General features: G+C 38.0%; 2 protein-coding genes across 4 annotated transcripts in view; one reads left to right on the forward strand and one right to left on the reverse strand.

Moving 5' to 3' along the window:
• LOC128872671 (glutamine-dependent NAD(+) synthetase) overlaps positions 1-1,056 on the reverse strand; it is a 14,568-nt gene extending 13,512 nt beyond the window's left edge. Inside the window, exon 1 of one of the 2 annotated variants that reach the window (XM_054115603.1) lies at positions 518-1,056. The gene's annotated coding sequence lies outside the window, so the exon portion shown is untranslated. The remainder of the gene's footprint in view (positions 1-517) is intronic. The other variant, XM_054115604.1, reaches the window with a different exon arrangement.
• Positions 1,057-4,501: 3,445 nt separating this feature from the next.
• Positions 4,502-5,299, forward strand: part of LOC128872672 (cytochrome P450 4g15) — a 7,586-nt gene continuing 6,788 nt past the window's right edge. Inside the window, exon 1 of one of the 2 annotated variants that reach the window (XM_054115606.1) lies at positions 4,502-4,650. The gene's annotated coding sequence lies outside the window, so the exon portion shown is untranslated. Of the gene's footprint in view, positions 4,651-4,847; positions 4,873-5,299 lie in introns of those variants that run through there. The other variant, XM_054115608.1, reaches the window with a different exon arrangement.

Raw genomic sequence — 5,299 nt, forward strand, 5'->3', positions numbered from 1 at the left:
AAAAAGAGAAATACCACGTTGTGGAATGAATATAATAGTAATGATAATACGTCTTTATTGTATCAAGATTGTATACATCGTGAAATTGATTGCTGATCGAACACAGAATGAAGATTAATGTAGAAAATGAAAAAATAAGTGTACATTCGGTGCAAAGGCGAGGCACAGTTGTACGCTGTCGTTGAACCAACCTTGAATATAAGTACATGCACCCTCCTTCACGCTACGTTTAATTCAAGACTTCGCTATACATACTGTATACATACTGTATATGTATACATACTGTATATGTCTTCCATGGATTATACTTTCATAAAAGAGAGCGCGAGACGTAGCAAGATATAGTATCGTAGATGTCGCGAGCCAAGTTTTTATCAGTGACGGTACTTTTAAACGTCACCGCGCCGTAATTCGCTGTATACTTAAAGATTGCAGCGATCGTTATGTAACGAACGTTTAACGAGATAACGAGGGTCGTGCTACGGCAATCAACGAGACAATTAATCAGAGCACTTACGATTTCTCGGTGGTTCAACCTGGATATCAGGGATATTCTTGGCGTGTTTGCGTATCGATCTATTAGCCGCGCATTCTTTGAATGACATGCGCGGAAATGGAGTCCTCCACGTGCTTTTTAGCAGGAACCTGACAAATCACTGCTCCAATGAAAACATAACCTCACAAACCGTTATCGACGAGCTCGTTAACAATCTTGATTAGCATAGCTTGCTACCTTCGCGATGCACTATTTCAGACGAAGACATCGGTAACGATTATCTTTTTTCAATGGAAAACTTATGAAAAAATACAGCATCGAGGAATCTATAGATCCTACGTATCGCGTTCCGACACGTTATCACCGATATATCCGAATGGTAATTCGATCTTTGACACAGTCCGAAACGCGATAAGGTTCTTTATACGAATCACCAAGGATCAATGTCCATTTGCATACTTTTTTTTTTATTGATCTTCACTATACAAATTTGGTTGACACGTCCGCCTGCTGTCCGCGATAACACACGCGATAACAGCTGCTGTTTGTATGACTTGCTGCCATCTGGTGTAGGTGCACGGAACAAAATTTTGTTCTTCATTTGCTGTTTATTAAAATAAACAGAATGTGGATGGGTACGTAATTTAAACCTGTAGATAGAGGTCTATAAGCCAGAGGTATAAAGGTACTAATAGAAATATTTAAATAATGTAAGGGATATCCGGATATATTTATTGGCGGGAAAACGGAGAGAGAGAGAGAAAGAGAGAGAGAGAGTAATTAAAAGAAAAAAATAACTAAATTTACTGAATGAATGATCATAAGATATATATTTGCATCTTTAGGCAGATGTATTACTTTAGCCAGAAGTATTTACTACAAATTACCGAATAATAATCGTCGCTCAACTACGCGTTTCCTGGGAGGAAGGACCGCCATCCTCGCGACGCTACCGACGGAATCAATACAACATCGCTACAAGCGCGTACGTTCAAATTTGCTTGCATGAATAGTTACGTGTACTACTTAATATTAGGTTGTCCCGAAAGTTTCTTTCGCGAGTTGCACTCAATTATTTGATGTGGACGTGTTTATATAAATAGCCGATCTAATTTCATAGATATTCATGTTGTAACAGTAACGGAGCAAAATGAATCGTGCACAATTCAGTAATGTAACATAAAACATAAACTATTGTGCATGTATTACTTATTAATAGACTGCGGATCTTTATGCAAAATAAAATCTTCGCGAACGTGCTTAAAAAAATTGAACCTAAGTAGGAATTAATTTTATTCTGCAATTATTATAACGCGAATTTTACTTTCAGTTTTGTTTATATGCTTGCATATTGTTTGCATTTTGTAGCTTCTTGCACATTCAGATTTCTTATAAATGGATAAAAATGCGCGGTCTACTTATTAATAAAGCGAAAGTAATAAGAAAATAAGTTAATAAGTTACAATTTTACACAGTTTTTTTGGAAATTGATCGGTATATGAATACTTTCTACACCCACTGTATGCACGAAGAAAAATAGAAAAATAGAATAGAAAAATTAGAATCTTTAGCGTTGGTATGGCAAGTTAGTGGCGTGATCTACGGTCTCGAATGAGAACTATTTCTTTACGATAAGCTTATTTTGCAAGGGCTTATACGTTACAATATCAAACGAGTTTACTTACTTTCTCAAAAATAAGTACGAAGGCAGGGATCGAGGAAAATTGATTTTCTTTTCGATTTATAGGAAGGTAATACGCATAATAAAAATCATCACGTTCCTCGGATTCTTCATCTTTGTATTTGACAAGAGTAAATTCGATAAAAATCTTTAGTACACAGCACATTACATGAATTAAATTTGAAGTAACTTGATTATAATCGAATCCGTTGTGTCGTTAAATGTTTTACTTGTAGAGCTTCTGAAACGTGGTCGAAATTTATGAAGCACTGAGTCACCTCATTCGATATTATGCCCTCCTAATACGGTATCGTTATGCTGATGAAATGTGCTCCTAATAATCTGAAAATCAAAGTTCGCTAAAATTCTTGACAAAAGCATCGCATTCGTATCGCTAACAATTTACATAAATTTATTAGAAAAACACAACGTACCTCGGAAACTTTCTTGGTAAATTATCGACCACGATATCGACAATAATTCTAGATAGGAAAAAAGTAATTGAAAACGTTCCACACGATGATGATTCAAAAACAAGGGATGGAAACGTTTGGCATGTGTAGCAAAGTCAAATCATATTACGCGTCTATTTGCATAGATTTTCCATTGTTGGCCGGAGGTGCCTATTACTTGTGCGTACCAAATAGACAAATTATACACGAAATGAATGCGACGACATCCGACACGATCGTCGATCGATAGTAATAGACAGCGACTGATATTCAACCCACCTGTAAATAACGTTCGCGCGTACGGGTTTCGACGTTGCCCGATTATTTTGTGTCATTAAGTCAGAAAGTCGGGTCATCGAGCATTGACCTGGATGTCCGGCGATTGTAAGCGTAAGTGCACGTAAGTTCTTTGTTCCCACGTAATGTCGTCTACGGGAATATGGATCGCCTTGTATAATATAAGGATAATTCTTACGCGAGCTGCATCACTTCCGCAATTCCGACGTAAAATGTTGCCTCATAGGTCGCAACCGCGACACTGTGCGATTTCAGCGAAAATTAGGGAATAATACCGAATATCGATCGACTGCCTCTCGAAACGATTTCTTCTCTTTCGAGATATGCGTTTCGAAAGATCGTACTTCTATATATATACGCTGAGGCTACATCGCTGTTTTTTGATTTGTTAACTACGTTTCATCTCGGTAGTTATTCCGTAAATTTATTTGAGCTTCTTTGATTACTATCTATCTATCATATCAGCCTATTTTGATTTACCTATTTTTGATTTGATTCACAGTTTTATGAAAAACTTTCGCAATTCAAGTACTAGATCCTTATGGAACGCACAGATTTTCACGCGAATTTTTTCAATTTAAATCAAAATGCAGTTTAGAAACTTGCTGAAAATTTTATACGTTGTAAATGTTGAAATTATAAAGCATTAAAAAAAAAAAAAAGCTAACAATTATTGTCCGTTAGTGAGATATAAATGATTAAAATCTGAAATTGAACGTAGAGAAGTGTAGTGGCTAGAAGTAGCAGCGTATATTGAGGACGCCCTGTATCTTCTCTACGATGTAACGAAATGAAAATGAAAATTAAACGAAAATTACCAGAAAAATTCTTCGATGTACCTCTATCACATGTAAAAAAAAAACATTTATATGGGTCACTTGGTGAAAAAGAAACGTAAAATGTCGACACTTTCCCAACCCTGAGGCTCCCCTTTCTGTTTATCGGCCACCGCATTACTTTTAATTAGATAAAGGAGCCAGTAGCAGGCAGTTAGGCCAAGAAATAATAGATAGCTCCGCCTAAAGGAATGGAAGATTACATAATTGGAAGAGAGACATAGGAAACGTTCCGTGCTTCCTAGGAAACAGAACGAGCTGCATTGTATTGAATAAACGATATCGTCTCGGTCTTTATCGAAATCTGCGATCTCGCGGAGAATGTTTCACGATCGCATGGAGTTAATAGAATCGCTAGAGCGCGTAGAGATATTATAGATAGAGCAGGGGGATAGAGACATGGGCCTGGAGGAGGAAAGATACAGTGCCCCGTCTATCTCTGTGCTTTAGATAATTAATGCGAATGTAAAATATACATTTAATAAAATACCCTGATTTTCTGTCTCCGTCTATAATATCTCCACGCTGGAGCCACGGCATTTACAAATGGTGTAACGACAATCGAAAAAGAGCATTGTTTGTAAATGACGATAGAGCCTCGCGACGAGGGATGGGCGAGGGAATCAAAAGCGGAAAGAGTTTTGCGTTTTCGATGACTCGACGCAAAATTGATTATTTTTTTTTTTTTTTTTAGTAGTAATTTCGTAGGTGCAATTATCGATTCTAATGTAAGCGTGACACAGCGATTAATTAGCTACGCGAACCTCTGTCCCAAGTAGGGGTGGTCGTAGAAAGGCCCGGTTATAAAAGCGATCGCGGCAAGCTGGCCATCCAGTCCGGTGGTGGTTCATCGGCAAGTACTCGTCGTGTGAGTGGTGCGACAAATAGGTGGGTGGACCATTTCCTCAATCTCTGCCCCGTGACCGTGGAGATCCAGCGTGCTGCTCGGCAAATTGTTCAGAGTGCTGTGAAACTTCAAAGTGACCGATTCGTGTGGCAAAACGTTTGGCCTACTTCGTCAATCGAGACAGATTCCTTTTCAAAACACTTACAATCGGTTTCGCGATCGTCAAACGGAGTACAACGAGTCGTTCTTGTAAATCCGATCACGTTAGTCCCCTGTTCCAGTTAGCCTGTTGTCTAATTTAATCATTCCGAGACGCTCCACATCTTTAGACCGAGATTTAATTTCTTCTCGTGTTTGTGACGTTCGCTTGCTGTTTCAAGATTTTTCATTCTTTACGCAGTCTTCTCGATCCAAGTCAAAGTTGCGCGTTACTCTGCAGCACGTACTTTCGGCGCATAAATTTGCTTTCCTACGTCTAATTATTTTCGAGACACCGGACAGAAATACATGAATCTTCTGAAAAAGAGAGAATACCTACAGTAGTGCTGTTATAGAGATCCAGCAGGATTATTATCGTCTCGTATATTTTTCTGTATAGCAGAATCTGTAAATATTTAATTGATATTTAGTATAGAGTGGGTCACGACTAGTCTTAATTTTATGCATTCATGGTATAAGCCGATACAGTAA

This window comes from Hylaeus volcanicus, chromosome 2, assembly GCF_026283585.1.
Source record: "Hylaeus volcanicus isolate JK05 chromosome 2, UHH_iyHylVolc1.0_haploid, whole genome shotgun sequence".
Classification (NCBI taxonomy): domain Eukaryota; kingdom Metazoa; phylum Arthropoda; class Insecta; order Hymenoptera; family Colletidae; genus Hylaeus; species Hylaeus volcanicus.